A 22740-nucleotide genomic window follows, 5' to 3' on the forward strand; every position below is an offset into this window, starting at 1 on the left:
TGGGGTACAGAGCTAAACAGACAATTCTCAACAGAGGAATATCGAATGGCAGAGAAACACTTAACGAAATGTTCAACGTCCTTAGTCACCAGAGAAATGCAAATCAAAACGACCCTGAGATTTCACCTTACATCCATCAGAAGGGCTAAGATCAAAAGCTCAAGTGACAACACATGATGGAGAGGATGTGTGGAAAGGAAAATCCTCCTCCTTTGTTGGTGGGAATGTAAACTTGTACAACCACTTTGGAAATCAATCTGGCACTTTCTCAGACAAATAAGAATAGCGCTACCTCAAGAACCAGCTATACCATTTCTAGGCATATATTTGAAATATGCTCAACTATACAACCAGGACATTTGCTCAGTTATCTTCGTAAAAGCTTTATTCGTAATAGACAGAAAATGGAAACAACTTAGATGTCCCTCAACCGAAGAATGGATACAGAAATTATGGTTTATTTACATAATGTAATACTGTTCAGGAATTAAAAGCAAGGATATCATGAAATTTGCAGGCAAATGGATGTAACTAGAAAAAGATCATCCTGAGTGAGGTATCCCAGAAGTAGAAAGAAACACGTTGTATATACTCACTTATAAGTGAATATTAGACATATAATATAGGATAAACATACTAAAATATATAGCCCTAAAGAAACTAAACAATAAGCAGTACCGTTGGGATGATGATTAATCCTCATTCGGAAGGGCAATGGGATAGACATCGGAAGTGGGAGAAGACAGAGAGCACAACACAGAGCCTACCAGACAGGGTCTCTAAAAGACTCTACCCATCAGGATGTGGAAGGAGATACTGAGACTTGTGGCCAAACTTAAGGAAGAGTGCTGGAAGCCTTATGGAAGAATTGAGAGATAGAAAGACACAGAGGGGACTGGAATTCCTTAAGGAGCCAAAATCCTAAGCCCAGGTGGTCCTGAAAGGACTGATGAATCAACCCAGGACCATGCATGGATAGGACCAAGACTCTCACATTCTATGTAAACATTGGTTTCTATAAGGAATACAAAAGTTTTCTTCTACTTCTGTTGTCTATCCTGTTTGCCCTTCTGAGTGAGACAGGAGCCTTCCACAGGGCACTTCTGAAAGACTCTAGCCACCAGGGTATGACAAGAGATAGTGAGACTCATAGCCAAATTTTGGAGAAACTGTAGGAAACCTTATGGAAGAAGAGGGAGATAGCAAGACCTGGAGAGTACAGGAACTCCACAAGGAGAACAACAGAGCCTAAAAACCTAGGCCCACTGGGCTCAACCCAACCAAGGACCATGCATGGAAAGGACCTTGATCCCCTGCTTAGATGAAACCAATAGGTAGCTAAGTTTCCAAGTGAGCACCCTAGTAAGGGGTACAGAGGCTGTCTATGACATGAATTCAGTGGCCTGCTCTTTAATGACCTCCCCCTGTGGGGTGCAGCCTTACCAGGCCACAAAGGAAGAACATGCAGCCATTCCTGATGAGACCTGATAAACTATTGTCAGATACAAGGCCAGGAGGACCTCCCCTATCAGTGGACTAAGGAAAGGGCATAGCGGGAAAATGGGGAAAGAAGGTGGGACAGGGAGGAGATGAGGAAGGGGCCTACAGCCAAGATACAAAGCAAGCACATTGTAATAAATAATAAAAAATAAATAAAAATTTTAAAACACCAAGTTAAAACAAAATAAAACCTCTCTGAAAGGAGAAATTTACAAACGTCTTTTTTTTTTTTTTTTAAGTTATAAACCTTGGGAGGCGATTAAGAAATGTTAGTGGTAAACATAGGTTCTAGAAATGGTATAATTACCGTTTTCTCCTTTTAATTATTGAAAAGTTCCATTTAAGGTCCTAAATTTGGCAAACTAATCCAAATTTACTGGTGAGAGTCATTCTTGAATTCCCTTTAATTTGTTTAGTTACTGAAAATTTTTGAAGCTTCTAATCAAAAGACATAGTGTCTCAAAGGCATAATGTTTTTCCTAAATTGTTTTGACTTCAGGTTATTCCATTGGCTATCTGAAGAATTACAAGTTTATTTGCTTTCCTTAGAGTCATAGCACCTGGTTTTGTGTTATGTATGTGATACTCAATAAATAATTTGAAGTATTGGATATTTCTAAAGAAGGTTATAAAATGAATCATTTAGGAGGAAGGTATTTCAATTTCCAAGGAAACCTTATTTCTTCTGTAATGACAGAGAATATAGAATTAAAAAGACTGTGCCAAAAGATAACTGCCAAACCTTTAGTTTTAAACTCCTGACTCCACTGATTTTCAGGGTTCCCCACTGCTTTACAGTTCCTCAAAAATTAGGTCACCTGGCCTGATGACAACATGATGTCTACAAATGTCATCTGAATAGCTAGGCAGTGAAAATTAAGTTTGAAGATAACCAGGGTCTTTCATTACACATTCCCCCTTAATACAGTATTTTTGTGGTCCCAAGAAATACAGATGTCAGAGTTCTCTGAGAGATGTTCTTTCGGTATTTAATGATTATTGGCAAGAGATTTAATACTGATTCAAGCCTAGAAACGATTGCTCAATGGTGTTTGATGAAGGTATATTTGGAGGACAGTCCATAACATTTCTGTGAGCCCGGACATTTTGGATCCAAGTCACCCATGGACATCTCCAGGGACTGAGAGTGATGAATATTCAACCCCCCCTGTACATCTCCTTGCTCCAAGCACTGGCCTTCCTGCTCAGTGGAGGCAGCAGTGGTTGCCCCAAGCATGAGCCTCCCAACGTGGTGACTGAGACAATAGAGGTCGGCCTCCTAGGTCTGTAGACGCAGATGCAGCAGCTAGCCTAAGCAGGAGCCTCCTTGTGCAATGACTGAGAAGGCAGAGGCTGCATCAGTATGGGCACTCCCAGGTCTGCAGCTGCAGGGCTGGAGGGCTGCGGCTAGTTTAAGCAGGAGCCTCTGTGGTGAGTGACTAGAAGAGCAGGGACAGCTGCCTCAAGTATGGGTCTCCCTGCCCAGCTGCAAGCAGAAAGTTGCGTTGACATATCTCTTACATTCTCATTTGCCCCTGGGGACCCAAATATGAGAGTAGAGAACAGGGGGAAACACTCAGCTTTCCAGTTAGGGTTACGAGTGAGTGAGTGTGCCTTCAAGTGAGTGCAGGGAAATCCCAGATCTAGGGTCCCTCTACGCTATCAGCATCAGATCTCTAACGCACATAAACCTACCGGGGGCAACATCTTTGAGGGAGTGTTCTCAACACTGGAACCCCAGTTCTCTGGGTCTACAAGTGGAGTCCAGGCAAACAATTCCTGGATCTCAGACAGATCTGAATACCAGGAGGACATTGTGACAGGCCTACAGAACACTGTGGTACTCAGGACACCTGTACTTACCCAGTGCACCCACGAACAATGCCAGCAATCCAATACTACACTTAAACTCCACCCTTATAGGCATCTACATGCTCTAGTACCCTGTCCTTCAAAGCACATGCACTTCCATGCACACACCTGTGTTTCCATTCACTAGCATGCTACCTTCCTCCCTTAGCTACAGTTGAAACGTTAACACCCACACTTTAAACAGTGGACCTCTCTCATCTTCCTGAAGAATAATCCAGACACCAAAGATAGACCCAGTCTGAAGTACAGACTCCAGGAACAAACAGCAAACGTTACAGATAAACAGATGGTTATAGGTCAGCATGAAAACACATCCAACAAAAATCAGGACATCATGGCTTCATCAGCAACCCCCCAAAAATCAATGGATATAATTCATCAAAAATAGCGGAAAATAATTTCAAATCTATGCTTATCCAGTTATTAGAGGCATATAAATAGGAAAGGAACAAACTCTCAAACACATACAGGCAAATATAGCCAAACAAATACAGGCAAATGTAGAGGCACAAGTAGAAGCACATATAGAGAGGAAAAGAACAAATCTCTCAAGAAAATACAGGCTCTATACAGCCAAAGAATAAAAGGAACTAACATTCATTGGTCACTATTATCTATCAACCTCAACTGACTTAACTCTCCAATAAAAAGACACAGACTAGAAGCATAATTGCAGAAACAGGACCCACCATTCTACTGCATCCAAGATAAGTGTTTATCTGCAACAAAGATAAACACTACCTCAGAGTAATAGAGGCACAGGTAGTAGCATATAGAAAGGAAACAAAGAAAGAAAGAAAGAAAGAAAGAAAGAAAGAAAGAAAGAAAGAAAGAAAGAAAGAAAGAAAGAAAGAAACCATCATGGGGAGACAAGAATTCACTTTCAAACAGATGAAGTAAATGGTGCAAGACATGAAAACAGATTGAGAATCAATAAAGAAAACACAAACAAAGAAAATTTTGGAGCAGGAGAACTTAAGAAAGAAAAAAGATGAGGAACCATAAAGTAAAGCATCACCAACACAATACAAGAGATGGAAGAGAGAAACTTTAGCACTGAAGATACAATTCCAGATGATACATCTCTCAAAGAAAAAGTAAAATCAAAAAAGTTCCAAACACAAAACATCCAAAAGTCAAGGATGCCATGAAAAGATGAAATCTAAGAATAATAGGAATAGAAGAAAAAGAAGATTCCAGGCTCCAAGGTCCAGAAAATATTTTCAAAAAAATCATAGAAGAAAAATTTCCCAACTTAAAGAAAAAAGATGTCCATAAACATACAAGAGGCCTAAAGAATACCAAATAGACTAGACCAGAGAAGAAACTCTTCACATCACATCACACTAAATCTACAGAACAAAGAAAAATATTAAAAGTAACAAGGGAAAAAGGCCAAGTAATACGTAAAGGGAAACCTATCATAATCACACCAGACTTCTCAACAGAAACTATGAAAGCCAAAAGGGCTTGGGCAGACGTCATACAGACTCTAAAAATCCACAGATGCCATACCAAACTACTATACACAACAAAGCATTAAAAAAATATAGATGGAGAAAATAAAATATTCCATGGCAAAACTAAACTTAAACAACAACTACATAGCAACCAACCCTACAGAACATACTAGAAGAAAAACTCCAATCCAACAAAATCAACTACACCTAAGAAAACACATGATATAGAGAAGTTCACAACAAAAAGTAAGAGAAAACAAGCATAGAAACATAGTAACTCCACCAACTCCACAATAAAAGGAACTAACATTCATTGGTCACTATTATCTGTCAACCTCAACTGACTTAACTCTCCAATAAAAAGACACAGACTAGCAGCATAATTGCAGAAACAGGACCCACCATTCTGCTGTATCCAAGAAACACACCTCTGCAACAAAGATAAACACTACCTCAGAGTAAAGGCCTGGAAAAATGTTTTTCAACGAAGGGGCACATAAAAAAGCTGGGGTAGCTACCCAATATCTAAACAAATGACTTCAAACCAAAATTAATAATAAAAAAAATTGTTGAGGAGGAACATTTCATTCTCATCAACAAAAAAATCCACCAGGAGGACATGACAATCCTGAACATCTATGCTCCAAATACAAGAGCACCTGCCTTTGTAAAAACATTATTAAAGCTTAAATCACACATGGATCCTGACACTTTAATAGTGGGAGACTTCAACACTCCACTTTCACCAACAGACAAATCATCTAGACAGAAGCTAAGTAAGGAAATAATGATTCTTACCAATGACCTAAATCAAATGTACCTATTAGATGTCTGCAGAACTTTTCACCCAAACTCAAAAGAGTATACCTTCTTTTCATCAACTAGAGAACCTTCTCACAATTTGAGCATACAATGGGGCACAAAGCAAGCCTAACAGATACAAGTAGATCAAAATAATCTCTTATATCTTATCAGACCTCCATGGTCTAAAACTAGACATCAAAAACAACAGAAATAACAAAAAGCCTACATACATATGGAAACTACACAACTCTCTACTCAATGACAGCTAGGTCGGGAAGAAATGAAAAAAGAAATTAGAGACTTCCTAATGTTCAATGAAAAGGAAGGCTCAACTTACCCAAAATTTGGGGACACAATGAAAGCAGTGCTAATAGAAAAGTTCATAGCACTAAGTAACTCCAGAAAGAAGTTTGAGACATCTCACACAAGCAACTTAATGGCTCACCTAAAATCACTAGGGAAAAAAAACAACAAAACAAAACAAAACAAACAAACAAACAAACAAACAAAAAAAAAACAGAAGAAGAAGCAGACACATCCAAAATCAGAAACAAAAAGGGGACAAAACAACAGACACTGACATTGAGGAAATCCAAACAATCATTAGGTCCCAGCTCCAAAAGCCTATATGCCACAATATTTGAAAATCAAAATGGAATCGAAAATTTTCTTGATAGATTCCATTTGCCAAAATTAAATCATGATCCGGTAAATAGACTAAATAGTCCCATATTCCCGAAAGAAACAGAAGCAGTCATTAAAATTCTCTTCTCTTCTCGAAAAAAACAAACAAAAAAAACCAAAACCAAAACCAAAAACAAAAACAAAAAACAACAACAACAAAAAAAACCCAGAGCCAGATAGTTTCATTGAAGAATTCTACCAGACCTTCAAAGAAGAGATAACTCTAATTCTTTTTTCAAACTATTTCACAAAATAGAAACAGAAGGAATATTACCAAACTCATACTATGAGGCGACAGTTACCTTGATACCTAAACCACACAAAGACCCAACAAAAAAAAAAAGAACTTCAGACCTATCTCTCTTAGGAACATTAAGGCAAAAAACTCAATAAAATACTTGCAAACCAAATCTAAGAACATATAAAAGATATCGTCCACCATAACCAAGTAGGTTTTATCCCATGTATGCAGGTGTGGTTCAATATATGGAAATCCATGAAAGTAATCAACCATATAAAAAATCAAAGAGAAAAAAATACATGATCATCTCCTTAGATGCCAAAAAACCATTTGACAAAATCCAAAAGCCATTCATGTTTGAAGTCTTGAAGAGATCAGGACTACAAGGCACGTAACTAAACATAGTAAAGACAATATTCAGCAAGCCTATAACCAACATCAAATTAAATGGAGAAAATCTTAAATCAAGGCAAGGCTGCCCACTCTCTCTGTATCTCCTCAATATAGTAGCTGAAGTCCTAGCTAAAGCAATAAGAAAACAAAAGGAGATCAAAGGGATACAAACCAGAAATAAGGAAGGCAAAGTAATACTATTCACTGATGATGATAGTATAAATGAGTAACTTCCAAAATTCAACCAGAGAACTCCTTCAGCTGATAAACACCTTCAGCAAAGTAGCTGAATACAAAATTAACTCAAAAAAATCAGTTGCCCTCCTGTATACAAAATACAAAAGAGCTGAGAAAGAAATTAGGGAAACTACACCCTTCACAATAGCCACAAATAACATAAAATACCTTGGTGTGACTCTAACCAAGGAAGTGAAAGTCCTGTTTGAAAAAACACTTCAAATCTCTGAAGAAAATGAAGAAGATGGAAAGATCTACCATGCTCATGGATTGGTAGGATTAACATAGTGAAAATGGCTATCCTGCCAAAAGCAATCTACAGATTCAATGCAATTACCATAAAAATACCAACACAATTCTTTGCAGACCTTGAAACAGCAATTCTTAATTTATTATGGAAAAACAAAACAACAACAAAAAAACCTCAGAATTGCCAAAATGATCCTTTACAACAGCAGTTCATCTGGAGGAACTCCATCCCTGATATCAAGCTATACTACAGAGCAATAGTAATGAAAACTTCATGGTACTGGCTTAGAAACAGAATGGTGGGTCAATGGAATGCAATAGAAGATGAAGAAATAAACACGCACACCTAACAATTCTTGATTTTTAACAATGAAGCCAAAAATACACAATGGAAAAAAGATAGCATCTTCAACAAATGGTGCTGGTCTAGCTGGATATCTACATGTAAAAAAACTTAAAAAGATCCATATTTATTACCCTGAACAAAACTAAAGTCTAAGTGAATTAAAGACCTCAAAACAAAACCAGACACACTAAATCTTTTAGAAGGAAAATTGGGGAAGAGCCTTAACAAGACACAACTTCCTGATCAAAATGCCAACAGCACAGACTCTAAGAACAACAAAAAATAAATGGGACATTATGAAACTGAAAAGCTTCTGTAAAGCAAAGGACACTGTCAACAGAACAAAACAACAGACTATAGACATGGCAAAGATCTTCACCAATCCTGTATGTGACAGAGGGCTATTATCCAGAATACATGAAGAACCTAAGAAATTAGACACCAACAAACCATGTAATCCAGACTATATAATGAACCGAAGAACTTAAGAGCAACAAATGAATTAATTCAATTAAAAATGGGGTACTGAACTAAACAGAGAATTCTCAATAGAAGAATATCAAATGGCAGAGAAACACTTAAAGAAATGCTCAACATCCTTAGTCACCAGAGAAATGCAAATCAAAAGGACCCTGAGATTTCAACTTACACCCATCAGAATTGCTGAGATCAAAAACTCTAGTGACAACACATGCTGGAGAGGATATAGTGAAAGGAGAACACTCTTCCATTGCTGGTGAGAATGTAAATTTGTACAACCACATTGGAAATCAATTTGGTGCTCTCTCAGGCAATTAGGAATAGTGCTACCTCAAGATCCAGCTATACCACTCCTAGGCAGATATTTGAATTATGCTAAAAAATACAACCAGGTCATTTGCTCAGCTATATTCATAGAAGCTTTATTCATAATAGCCAGAAAATGGACACATCCTAGATATCCCTCAGATATCTAGGATATCTAGAATGGATATTCTTCTGTATCCAACAGAAGAATGGATACAGAAATTGTGGTATGTTTGTACAATGTAATACTGTTCATCAATTAAAAACAAGCATATCCTGTAATTTGCAGGTAAATGGATGGAATTAGAAAAGATCATCCTGAGTGAGGTATCCCAGAAGCAGAAAGACACACATGGTATATACTTACTTATAAGTGGATATTAGACATATAATATTAGATAAACATACTAAAACTTGTATACCTAAAGAAGATAAGCAAGAAGGAGGAGCCTGGGTAAGATGATCAATCCTCACTCAGAAAGTCAAATGGTATGGACATTGGAAGAGGGAGAAAGCTAGGGACAGAACAGGAGCCTACCACAGAGGTCCTCTGAAAGACTCTACACAGCAGGTTATGAAAGCAGATGTTGAGACTCATAGCCAAACTTTGGGCAGAGTGCAGGGAATCTTATGAAAGATGTGGGAATAGAAAGACATGGAGGGATCAGGAGCTCCACAAGGAGAGCAAAAGAACCAAAAAATCTGGGCACAAGGATCTTTTCTGAGACTGATATTCCAACAAAGGACCACACATGGAGATAACTTTGAATCCCTGCACAGAAATAGCCCATGGCATCTCAGTGTCCAAGTGGGTTACCTAGTAATAGGAACAGGGACTGTCTCTGACGTGAACTCAGTTGCTGATTTTTTGGTCACCCCATCCCCCACTACTGAGGGTTGAACATCCTTGCCAGGCCACAGAGGAGGACAATGCAGCCAGTCCTGATGAGAGCTGATAGGCTAGGGTCAGAGGGAAGAGGAGGAAGACCTCCCATATCAGTAGACTTAGAGAGGGGCATGGGAGGAGATAAGGGAGGGAGGGTAGGATTGGGAGGGAATGAGGGAGTGGGCTACAGCTGGGATACAAAATGAATAAACTGTAATTAATTAAAAAATAAAATGAAATGAAGACAATGAACAAAACAACACAGTATGATACTACTTGATTGGATATTTTTTTTAAGGCTTTAAATTAGCTGTCAATGGACAGGACTCAATTTAATACTCCAGGCCCACATATAAGGGACCACATATACAAGCACTGCTTAAAGTACTAGCTTACTTTGACTTAGTTCAGTTTACCCATAAGCTTTTTAATTTTAGAGCTTCTTATTTCATTTTGGATTCTTTTTACAAAAATACCCAGCCAAATCATTACTAGTTCTTCATTAAGGGAGGTTTCATTCCTTGACCTTCACACTCATGACCCATAACGTAATGTGCTTTCACAGTCTGAGTCATTTCTAGATAACACCCTACATGTGAAATTCTGGAAAATGATTTTTTTTACTTGTTTGTATTTTCTTGACTCTTTTCTACAGCTTTCTTCTGAAGTACTTTTGTTGCCTTTTATATTTGTGAACCTTGAAATCATTTTAATTACATGCCTGTTCCAGTCAAAAACAACTGGCATATTTGCATTTTCTCTACTGTATGACAAAAACAGGTCGTGGATAGTACTAATATAAGTATCTTATGGTTTGTTTGTTTCTTGCAAATTCAGGTCAAAAGTTGACATAATTAGTCACATGGAGTGAGTATTGTGCAGAAGGGATGCTAACCACATGATAATTGTAGAACTCTTAATTGAAGATTAGTATATAAACATTTGCATTGTTAAATTGAATAAAATGGATTGTCTGATTATCTATGTCATTAGATGTTGCATATTTCATATACTAATCTCTAAGGAATAAACCAGTCATTTTATTTTTTTAATTTTAAATTTTATATTAATTAGTTTATTCACTTTGTATCCACTCTCCCTCCCTCATCTCGTCCCATGCCCCTCTCCAAGTCCACTGATATGGGAGGTCCTCCTCCCCCTCCATCTGACCCTAGCTAATCAGGTCTCATTAGGAATAGTTTCATTGTCTTAGAAAACACAGGATATAGATAGTTTCACGACAAAAAAATTAAAAGATAACAAGCATAGAAACACAGTAACTCCACCAACTCCACAATAAAAGGAACTGATATTCATTGGTCACTATTTTATCAACATCAATAGAATCAACTCTCTAATAAAAAGACACAGACCAACAGAATGGTTGCAGAAACAGGATCCAACATTCTGCTGTATCCAAAAAACACACCTCTGCAACAGAGATAAACACTACCTCATAGTAGAGGGCTGGAAAAATGTTTTTCAAGCAAATGGACTCAGAAAACAAGCTGGGGTAGCTATTCTAATATCTAATAAAATAAACTTTCAAACAAAATTAATCAGTCGTTTTATTTTGATGGATGCTTCTAGGTTACAGTGTAACTTAAGAGTTTCGGGTCGACAATGCTATCATAATCAGAGTGGTCATTATAATAACTACATAATTGTTATTTGTTAGTGTTCTTTTTTAAACAATTCATTGAAATTATCTCTCATAAAGCAAAAAGTAGATTAACAGTCTGGCCTTGATTATTTCCTGAAAATACTACACATTTACATGTCTGCCTTGGCTTGATGCAGGTGTAAAGTTTCTTCACCCATTTGATTTGGGATTGATAAAAATTGTCTACAGTATATAAACAAACACAACAAAAGCAGAGAGTTTGAATGTGTTCCTGTGTTTGCCAAAAGAAGATCACACTCTGAATGACTACTATCTATGCTTTCATGATTCTTACTAAATCTGTATTGTAGACCCAAGCCGAATCTGCATGCAGACATTTGATACAGCCAGAACACCCAGCTAAGCCTGAATAAACACTACCAAGGTGCACACCCGCAGCTCTAAATTTAATTTTTAATTATGTATCATCCATATAAATCAGCCAATACATAATATAAATTTAAATGTGTTTCTGAGGCAGTGCAACACAGAAAATTCTACAGAATTTACACCAATGAAGCAGAAAATATTCTCATACCAAAGTTCGTATTTATGCCAGATAACAGGATCAGGTCTCTATAATACACTTGGGGCAAAGGCTATAAATAAAGAAGCATAAAAGCAAAAATAGTAGTCAAATTTAATTCCTTAGGTGATAGTTTCACATTTTCAAGAAAACTTTAACCTATAATCTTTGAAAACTGCCTGCTGTGATAATCTAATAACTGAAATCACTGGTTTTTCAGAGTAGTTGCAAAATACTAAGTTCAAGTTTAAAACAAAATTGGTTCTTCAAGCAAACCTTGTTCAGACACAGAAAGACTTCTTTGTATATAAAGAAAGAAGAATATTTATGGCTGTGAGCCTAAACTTTTTAACGGCTGAGCCAAGTAAACTGGTACAAACACTTTGGAAATCAATCTGGTGCTTTCTCAGACAATTAGGAATAGTGCTTCCCCAATATCTAGCTATACCACTCCTAGGCATATATCCAAAAGAATCTCAAGCACACAACAAGGAAATTTGCTCAACCACGTTTATAGCAGCTTTATTTGTAATAGCCAGAACCTGGAAACAACCCAGATGTCCATCAACAGAGGAATGGATACAGAAATTGTGTTATTTTTACACAATGGAATACTACTCAGCCATCAAAAATGAGGAAATCATGAAATTTGCAAGTAAATGGTGGGATCTAGAAAAGATCATTCTGAGTGAGGTATCCGAGAAGGAGAAAGACACACATGATATATACTCACTATATGTTTACCTATAAGATATGATAAACATAATGAAATCTATACACCTAAAGAAGATAAACAGGAAAGAGGACCCAGGCTTAGATAATTAATCCTCACTTAGAAAGGCAAATGGGATTGACATTGGATGTAGGAGAAAACAAGTAATAGGACAGAGGCTTCCTGCAGAGGACTCCTGAAAGACTCTACCTAGTATTGTATCGAAGCAGATACTAAGACTCATAATCAAACCTCGGCAGAGTGCAGGGAATCATATGAAAGAAGGGGGAGATAGTATGACTTGAAGAGGATAGGAACTCCACAAGGATCAAATATATCTGGGCACAGGTTTTTTGTTTGTTTGTTTGTTTGTTTTTTCTGAGACTGACACTCCACCAAAGACCATGTATGGATATAACCTAGAGCCTCTGCTTGGATGTAGCCCGTGGTAGCTCAGTAACCAATTGGTTTTCCATAGTAAGGGGAACAGGGACTATTTCTGACAGAAACTCAATGGCTGGCTCTTTAACCTCCCCGCCACCCAAGGGAGGAGCAGTACTGTTAGGCCACAGAAAAGGACTTTGTAGCCAGTCTTGAAGATAACTGATAAAACAGGGTCAGGTGAAAGGGGAGGAGATCCTCCCCAATCAGTGGACTTGGAAAGGGGCAAGGAGGAGATGAGGGAGCGAGGGTGGGATTGGGAGAGAATGAGGGAGCGGGATACAGCTGGGATACAGAGTTAATAAAATGTAACTAATAATAAAAAAAGGAAAGAAAAAGAAAGAAAGAAAGAAAGAGAGAGAGAGAAAGGAAGGAAGGAAGGAAGGAAGGAAAGAAGGAAGGAAGGAAGGAAGGAAGGAAGGAAAAGAAAGAAACAAAGAAACAAAGGAAGAAAGAAACAAAGAAAGAAAGAAACAAAGAAAGTGAAAAGGAAAAAGGAAGCCCTTGGCATTTTGGGAACTTCTAATGCTACAAAATGGTAGTGCTCTTCTGTTTCCATGCTAAAAGGAGGGTGCTCTTTTGTTTTTGGTCCATTCTAAAGTATCCTTCTTATACTAATTCTACAAGCTTGAGGTTTTTCTTTCTTTCTTTTTCCCCACTGAGTCAGAGTTTTATGCCACATACAGTTCATATTCAAATTTCCATCTTTCACAGCACATTATCACAATTGTTAGGAAAATGGACTTCCATGACCAGGGACGTTACAGTTCTCACAAGGCAAGTGCCAGGGAGTGGTTTTCTTGGGAAATGTTTCTACTAGGAACACGAAACCAGATATAACTGAAAATATTCCATACACAAATGCACGATGAAGGCTCAAAATTGACATGCTTTGTAATATAGAAAGTAAAATTACCCTTCTATACAAAATGTTATGATGAACCCTGAAATAGTCAACCTCTCCCAATTCAATATCCTACTATTTTCTGGTTGTGCCAAAAATTAACCAGCAAGTGATTTAATCTCTTACAAAATCATATACACTTAAAAATGAGACTACAATATCAGTGAATAAGTTTAAAGAGAGATAACACATGACTCTTTATTTGGGTATGTGAACACAATGTGTGATTTCAGAGTTTGGGTACTTATGTTGAGAGTTGAAATAACCCCCAGCTCTGATGGAGAGTGAGGTTATCATTTCATTCCCACCAACTGAGAGCTGTTTTCAGAAGTAAGGAGATACTTTTGCTGGCAGAATTCCAAGTTCAAGACTTAGTCAAGTGCTTCCTTTGTATTTTAGGTAGTCTGAATATGAATGACAGCTATTCTAATCTGGGAAATCTAGGAAAAGTTTGGGAGACCAAGTGAGGAAACAATGAAGTGATTTCTTAATATGAAACTTATTGAAAGCTAGAAATTATTTGTCTAATATTGGAGGTTGATAAAATTAATATTTTAAATTGTATTTTCATGACTTCATATTTCTTATCTTGATAACTATTCTATTATTCCAAATTTTGTTTTCAGATTTAGAGGCCACAGTCCATATATACTGTTGTTCTAATCTTCAAGAAAAGAAAAGATCTAATTTTTAAAAGACCCTCCTTTTACTCAAGAGGTCATCTCAATAAAATGGAAAATGCACATTCTATAGAGCTTTGATGATAAAATTTGTGCTGAGCAAATTCTCCCTTGAAGTACTAAATGAGTGTAGCAATTGTAGGCATTACTCAGAGATTAGAACACAGTGGGAATGGTTTCATTCATCTCTCTATCTTTAAAAACTTGAAGATACATAAAAGCTTTTAATAGTTGTAAAATACAATTAAAAAGATCATATCAGGGAAGAAAAAAATGAGTTGAAAGAACAAGGTTCCCTTGACATCATGAAATGTGATTCCATTCATGTTCAAGTAGATACAGGTATTGCTATTACATAGCCTTTAATTAAGGTTGCATTTTAATGCTTTTTACCAGCATGTTGTTCCTGAGGAAATAAATTATGTGAGAAGATTATGACTTAGTAAATTGGTTATACATTGAAGTTAAGGTTGGGTAAATGTAAAACATCAACAATAATACTAAGATTGGAGGATATTCAATAAAATTGGTTGTGAAATGAGGAGTCCAAATGTGGGCAGTCCCCAAAGAAAGAAATGGTAGGATGTCCCTTCTTAGCAAAGGGCTCCAGGTGTCAATGTATAGACACAGACATTTTTAAGTCAGCATAATAGCTTGTAGGTGTGAAAAGGAGTTGCTTGACTCTATTTTGATTCTCTAGTCTTTTAGTCCTACATTCTAAATAAACATTGGTTTCTACAAGAAATACAAAAGTTTTCTCCTACTTCTGATATCCATCCTGTTTGCCCTCCTGAGTGAGACAGGAGCCATCCACAGGGGATCTCTGAAAGACTCTACCTACCAGGGTGTGACAGGAGATACTGGACAGAGTGCAGAAAACCTTATGGAAGAAGAGGGAGAAAGAAAGACCTGGAGGGGACAGGAAATTTCACAAGGAGAACAGAGGCAAAAAACCTGGACCCGGGGGACCTGCAGGGACCAACAGATACTCCAACCAAGGACCATACATGGAGTGGACCTAGACCCCCTGCACAGATGAAGCCCATAGGGAGCTCAGATTCCAAGTGGGTTCCCTAGTGAGGGGGGTACGGACTGTCTCTGACATGAACTCAGTGGCTGGCTCTTTTATCACCTTCCCCTGGTGGTGGTGGGGGAACACAGCCTTGCCAGGCCACAGAGGAAAACGGTGCAGCCTGCCTTGATGAAACTTGATAAACTAAGGTCAGATAGAAGGATTAGAGGACCTCCTTATCAGTGGACTAGGGAAAGCACATAGGCGCAGAAGAGGGAGGGTGGGTGGAGCTAAGAGGAGATGAAGGGGCTACAGCAATGATGCAAAGTGAATAAATTGAAAGAAAGAAAGATTGAAAGAAAGAAAGAGAAAATGCAATAGTTGTAATAGAGTATGTCATTTCTATTAATTTGAGATTTAAACAAGATCAAAATATTATGCAAATTTATACACAGGAGTAGATGAAATTTTATGAGATTAAAATATATTAATTTAAGAACCATTCTTGGAAGAAGTCGAAGTATCACAGTTTGCAGATGATATGATAGTATACCAGAGTGACCCCCAAAATTCTACCAGGGAACTCCTACAGCTGATTAACACCTTCAGCAAAGTGGCCAGATACAAAATTAACTCAAAAAAATCAGTAGCCTTCCTGTATACAAGAGACAAAAGGGCTGAGAAAGAAATTAGGGAAACAACACCGTTCACAATAGCCACGAAGGACATAAAGTACCTTGGTGTGAACCTAACCAAACAAGTCAAATACTTGTATGAAAAAAATTTCCAGTCTCTGAAGAAAGAATTAGAAGAAGATATTAGAAGATTGAAAGATCTCCCATGCTCATGGCTTGGCAGGATTGATATAGTAAAAATGGCCATCTTACCAAAAGCAATCTACAGACTCAATGCAATGCCCATCAAATTACCAATACAATTCTTTACAGACATTGAACAAAAATTCTCACCTTCATATGGAACAATAAGAAACCCAGAATTGCTAAAACAATTCTCTACAGTAAAAGATCTTCAGGAGGTATCTCCATCCCTGATCTCAAGCTGTACTATAGAGCAAGAATACTAAAAACTGCATGGTACTGGCATAGAAACAGAATGGTGGATCAATGGAATCAAATAGAAGACCCTGACATAAATCCACACACTTATGGACACCTGATTTTTGACAAAGATGAAAATCCATTCAATGGAAAAAAGATAGCATCTTCAACAAATGGTGCTAGTCCAAGTGGATGTCTACATGTAGAAAAATGAAAATAGATCCATACTTATCACCCTGCACAAAAATAAAGTCCAAGTGGATCAAAGACCTCAACATGAAACCAGACACACTAAACCACTTAGAAGAAAAAGTGGGGAAAACCTTTGAACTCATTGACACAGGAGACATCTTCCTGAACAGAACACCACACAGGCTCTAAGAGCAACAATCAATAAATGGGACCTCCTGAAAATGAAAAGCTTCTGTAAAGCAAAAGACACTGTCGTCAGAACAAAACGACAGCCTACAGACTGGGAAAGGCTATTCACCAACCCTATATCTGACAGAGGGCTAATATCCAGCATATATAAAGAACTAAAGAAGGTAAAAATCAATAAATCAAGTAATCCGATTAAAAAATGGGGTATGAAGCTAAACAGAATTCTCTGCCGAGGAATACAGAATGGCAGAGAAACATTTAAAGAGATGCTCAACATCCTTATCTATCAGGGAAATGCAAATCACAACGACCCTAAGATTTCACCTTACAACCCATCAGAATGGCTAAGATCAAAAACTCAAGAGAAACACATGCTGAAGAGGTTGTGGAGAAAGGGGAACCCTCCTCCACTGCTGGTGGGAATGTAAACTTGTACAACCACTCTGGAAAGCAATCTGGTGCTTTCTCAGACAACTAGGAATAGCGCTTCCTCAAGATCCAGCTATACCACTCCTAGGCATATATCCAAAAGATTCTCAAGTACACAATAAGGACATTTGTTCAACCATATTTGTAGCAGCCTTATTTGTAATAGCCAGAAGCTGGAAATAGCCCAGATGCCCCTCAGTGGAGGAATGGATGCACAAATTGTGGTATATTTACACAATGAAATATTACTCAGCAATAACAAACAAGGAAATCATGAAATTTGCAGGTAAATGGTGGGATCTGGAAAAGATCATCCTGAGTGAGCTATCTGAGAAGCAGAAAGATGCACATGGTATATACTCACTCATATAGACAATAATATAGGATAAGCCTACTAAAATCTACACACCTAAAGAAACTAATCAAGAGAGAGGACTGTTGCTAAAATGCTCAATTCCTATCCAGAAAGGCAAAGAGGCTGGACATCAGAAGAAGGAGTAAAGAGGGAACAAGTCAGGAGCCTGACACAGAGGACCTCTGAAAAGCTCTGCCCTGCAGACTGTCAATGTAGATGCTGAGACTTATGGGCAACCTTTCAGCAGAGTGCATGGAATCTTAGGGAAGAAGTGGGAAATAGTAAGATCTGTAGAGGACAGGAACTCCACAAGTAGAGCAACAGAACCAAAAATCTGAGCACAGGGGTCTTCCATGAGACTGCTATTCCAACCAAGGACTATGCATGGAGATAACCTAAGACCCCTGCACAGATGTAGCCCATGGCAGTTCAGTATCCAAGTGGGTTCCATTGTAATAGGAACAGGGACTGTCTCTGACATGAACTGATTGGCCTGCTCTTTAATTACCTCCCCCTGAGGGGGAAGCATCGTTACCAGGCCACAGAAGAAGACAATGCTGCCACTCCTGATGAGACCTAATTGAGTAGGATCAGAAGGAAGGAAAAGAAGTTCTCCCCATCAGTGGACTTGGGGAGGGGCATGCATGCAGAGGGTGGAGGAAGGGAGGAATTCAGACGGGAGGAGGGAGAGAACCACAGGGGGGATACAAAGTGAATAAAGTGTAATTAATAAAGAAAAAAACGTTCTTAAAATATTTATTTATATATATACTAGAATATCATTTTTGACCTGGTTAATCTGCTCCCAAAGACAGCCAAGGGAAAAATTCTTCCAGGAAAAGAGAAGAGACAAGACTGTGACAGAAAATTACTTCAATTTGTGTGTACTCAATTTTTATTGTCTTTTCTAATACTTGTTTGAAGAAAAACTATGTGTGTCTGGTTCAGGTTCAGAGAAAGTGAATATTTTGAGCTTGCTAATTTTCTTCAGTGATTCCTCTTGTATTTATTTCAAAACAGTTATATTTTATACATTTTTTAAATATTTTACATATAATATAATATACATATAATATATTTTAATCATCCTTTTACCTCCCCTAACTCCTTTGAGATCCTTCCCACTTCCTGAGCCACACAATTTCAATTTTCATTTCTGTCTCTCTAAAATAAAAATCATTTAGTGTCAAAATAAATAAACAAAATAGAGTAAGACAAACACCAAACCAAAATAAAGATTGTCATTAAGATTTCTATAAGTCATTGATATAATTTCCTCTGTTGCCAAGATTGTTTGGGAAAAAAATAAGCTGCTTTGGTCAAAGTGGGTTTCAAAGAATTTCTGTTGTCTAGTTGAAAGCAAAGAATAACAAGTCAGTTTCCTTCCCGAAGGAGGTCACTCTGCTAAACCAGATATCTTTTTTCAGTTTTAGTATGATATGTTTATTCTCAAAAATAGATTATTAAGGTTTGTTTTTATCTGGAGATTTAAAAGAGCTTTTTGAGTGAATATTGGCATTTAAGAATAAAATATATTAAAGATTAACACATGTTTCCTTATTAAATGAAGTCTTAGTTCTTCTAGGAAAGCAGTACCTTAAACAGCAGAATTTATTTGATCATTTTATTTACTTTCTCACACAAATCAAATGAGAATTATCCCTCAAGGGGCCTATATTATGATGAATAGTATGAAAATATATCAGTAAAATTGTACATAAAATTGAACCTTACTTATACATATAAATATTAGAAAAATGTAATGACATCATTAATTATGTAAACTGGGTACTTACTATATGTCAGATACTATTTTATGAACTTCATATATATGACTTCATACTAGTTTCATAAAATACATAAAGTATAGATGTTTTCTTTTTATTCATAATGTTGTAATCCAAAAGCAATTAAGAATTAAGTTTATGGTCAGCAGTAATCAGAACCATGATTTAAATCCACACAGCTAAACTTCAAAGCTCCTGGTATTAAATACTGTTGTCTCTAGCTTTTCTAAAAGAAGGTAAAAAACAAACAAGCAAAACCTCTAAAAGAAAGTAAAACAAACAAACAAACAAGCAAGCAAACCAGTGAAACCCTTTATTTATAATGCAGGGAAATACTTATAGGAATTAAGGGGGACAGATGACTTTCATCTGAGGGAACAAATATTGAGGTCAATATGACTTTTTCTTTACAAGTAGGTAGCATTTGGGTAAGCTTAGATGCAGAAAGGGAATCTTAGAAGAATTAACCTATTGCAATCAAGAATTCCGAGCAGCTGCATTAGATTTGCCTAAGACTGGCACTGGCAATAGTTAATCATGGGTGGAGGTGGAGCACATGAATCCTCACACTTCCTTGCTAAACTATTGGCTAATGAAAAATACCTGGGAGTCATTGTTTTCAATTGCATACCTGCTGGAATGCAATTATGAAATGATTGAAATGAATGAATGAATGAAATGAATGAATGAATGAAAAATACCTGGGAGTCATTGTTTTCAATTGCATACCAAGCTCTAATTATTCCTTTCAAGCCCATGGTCACACAGGTAGGTCTGGTTACTTAAGCTCAGTGTGTCAAAACAAATGAACAAAACAATTCTTTTCAGTTTCTCACATGAAAGTGGGAGAAGGATTAGTAGAAAAACGTTTGAGGTTGGGCAGGGAGATGGAAATAAGAGAGGGTCAGCGCTGGGTATAATCAGAATACATTACACACAAGTATAAAAATGTTAAAGCATTAATTTAATTATTAACAAGTCCAACTGTAGTTTTGCTTGATGTTCATTTTATATGAATTGAATGGACTAGGGGAGGGGCATGGGAGGAGAAGAGGGATGAAGGGTAGAACTGGGAGGAGAAGAGGGAGGGGGCAACAGCTGAGATACAAAGTAAATAAATTGTAATAAAAATAAAAATAAAAAGATAAATAAGAAAAATTTTGAATAAGTTTCGAAATTCAGCTTTGAGTCCAATCCTTGGCAGTAAGGTAAAGAAATGTACAAGCTTTTTTTGTTTGCTTGTTTGTTTGTTCATTTGTTTAATGCTTTGAGAAGTAAAAATATGTTTGTCATGGAGAATCATATATTTCTTTAATTCACTGATAGATATTTATTAAGACACCCACCACACACAATGCAGTGTCTTGACAATAGGAATATATAAGTAAAATAATTCCATTTTAATCTCTTCTTGTGTAAAATCTATTCTAGTTATAATTTGTGGTTTGTTGTTGTTTTTGAGACAGGGTTTCTCTGTTGTAGCCTTTGCTGTCATAAGCTTGCATTGTAGCTCAGGCTTGCCCCAAATTCAGAGATCTACCTGCCTCTGCCTCCCTGAGTGCTCAGATTACAGGTGTGTGACATTGTGCCTAGCATAATTTATATTTATAATTTCAGGTTGAATTGGAACAATTGCTTGACTACTTACCATCTAAATTATGCTTTAGAAAGTTTAAATAGGTAGATTGGATTAGAAAATATTCCATGACAAAACTAAATTTTGCAATATCTACACAGCACACCAGCCCTACAGAAGACACTAGAAGGAAAACTCCAATCCAATGAAAACAGCTTCACCCAAGAAAACATGGCATACAGATAATATCCCAACAAAAATGAAAAGAAAACAAGCAATGAAACACAGTAAGACCTCCGACTCCAATACAAAGGAAAATAACATTTATTGGTCACTATTATCTATCAACATTAATGGACTCAACTTGCCAATAAAAAGACAAAGACTAAAAGAATGGGTGTGGAAAAGGATCCAACATTCTGCTGCATCCAAGAAACGCACCTCTGCAACAAAGATAAACACTACCTCAGAGAGAAGGGCTGGAAAAATGTCTTTCAAGCAAACAGACCCAGAAAACAAGCTGGGGTAGCTATCCTAATATCTAGTAAAATAGACTTTCAACCAAAATTAATCAAAAAAGATGAGGAGGGACACTACATTCTCATCAAAGGAAAAATCCAACAAGAGGATATCACAATTCTGAACATCTATGCCCCAAATACAAGAGCACCTACATTCATAAATGAAACATTACTAAAACTTAAATCACACATCGATCCCAAAACCTTGATAGTGGGAGACTTCAACACCCCACTTTCACCAAGGGACAGATCATCTAGACAGAAACCTAATAAGGAAATAAAGGCACTTACAGAGGTCCTAAATCAAATGGACCTAATAGATGTCTACAGAAATTTCCACCCAAATGCAAAAGAGTATGCCTTCTTTTCAGCACTTCATGCAACCTTCTCCAAAGTAGATCATATAGTTGGTCACAAAGCAAGCCTCAACAGATACAATAAGATTGAAATAATCCACTGTATTCTATCTGACCACCATGGAATAAAGCCGGACATCAACAAAAATGGAACTAGAAAAAAGCATACAAGCACATGGAAACTGAACAACTTGCTGCTCAATGACAGATGGGTTAAGGAAGAAATAAAAAAAGAAATTAAAGACTTCCTAGAATTCAATGAAAATGAAGGTACAACATACCCCAATTTCTGGGAAACAATGAAAGCAGTGCTCAGAGGAAAATTCATAGCACTAAGTGCCTTCAAGGAAAAATTTGTGACATCTCACACAAACAACTTAATGGCCCAACTGAAAGCCCTAGAGAAAAAAGAAGCAAATGCACCCAAGAGGAGCAGACTGCTGGAAATAATCAAACTCAGGGCAGGAAATCAATCAACTAGAAAAAAATAAAACTATTCAAAGAATCAATGAAACCAAGAGCTGGTTCTTTGAAAAAATCAACAAGATAGACAAACCTTTAGCTAAATTAACTAAAAGGCAGAGAGAAACTATCCAAATCAGTATAATCAGAAATGAAAAAGGGAACATAACTACAGACACTGAGGAAATCCAAATGATCATTAGGTTGTACTACAAAAGCCTGTATGCCACAAAATTCAAAAATCTAAAAGAAATGGACAATTTTCTTGATAGATTGCATTTACATAAATTAAGTAAAAATCAGGTAGAAATATTGAATAGTCCTATTTTCCCCAAGGAAATAGAAGCAGTCATCAACAGTCTCCCAAAAAAAGTCCTAGGCCAGATGGATTCAGTGCAGAATTCTACCAGACCTTCAAA

General features: G+C 37.0%; 1 protein-coding gene across 7 annotated transcripts in view; it reads right to left on the minus strand.

Annotated features, from left to right (window-relative positions):
- Dmd (dystrophin) overlaps positions 1–22740 on the minus strand; it is a 2365055-nt gene that overhangs the window by 663959 nt on the left and 1678356 nt on the right. The gene's annotated exons all lie outside the window — the stretch shown is intronic.

Source organism: Meriones unguiculatus (assembly GCF_030254825.1).
Source record: "Meriones unguiculatus strain TT.TT164.6M chromosome X unlocalized genomic scaffold, Bangor_MerUng_6.1 ChrX_unordered_Scaffold_31, whole genome shotgun sequence".
Classification (NCBI taxonomy): Eukaryota; Metazoa; Chordata; class Mammalia; order Rodentia; family Muridae; genus Meriones; species Meriones unguiculatus.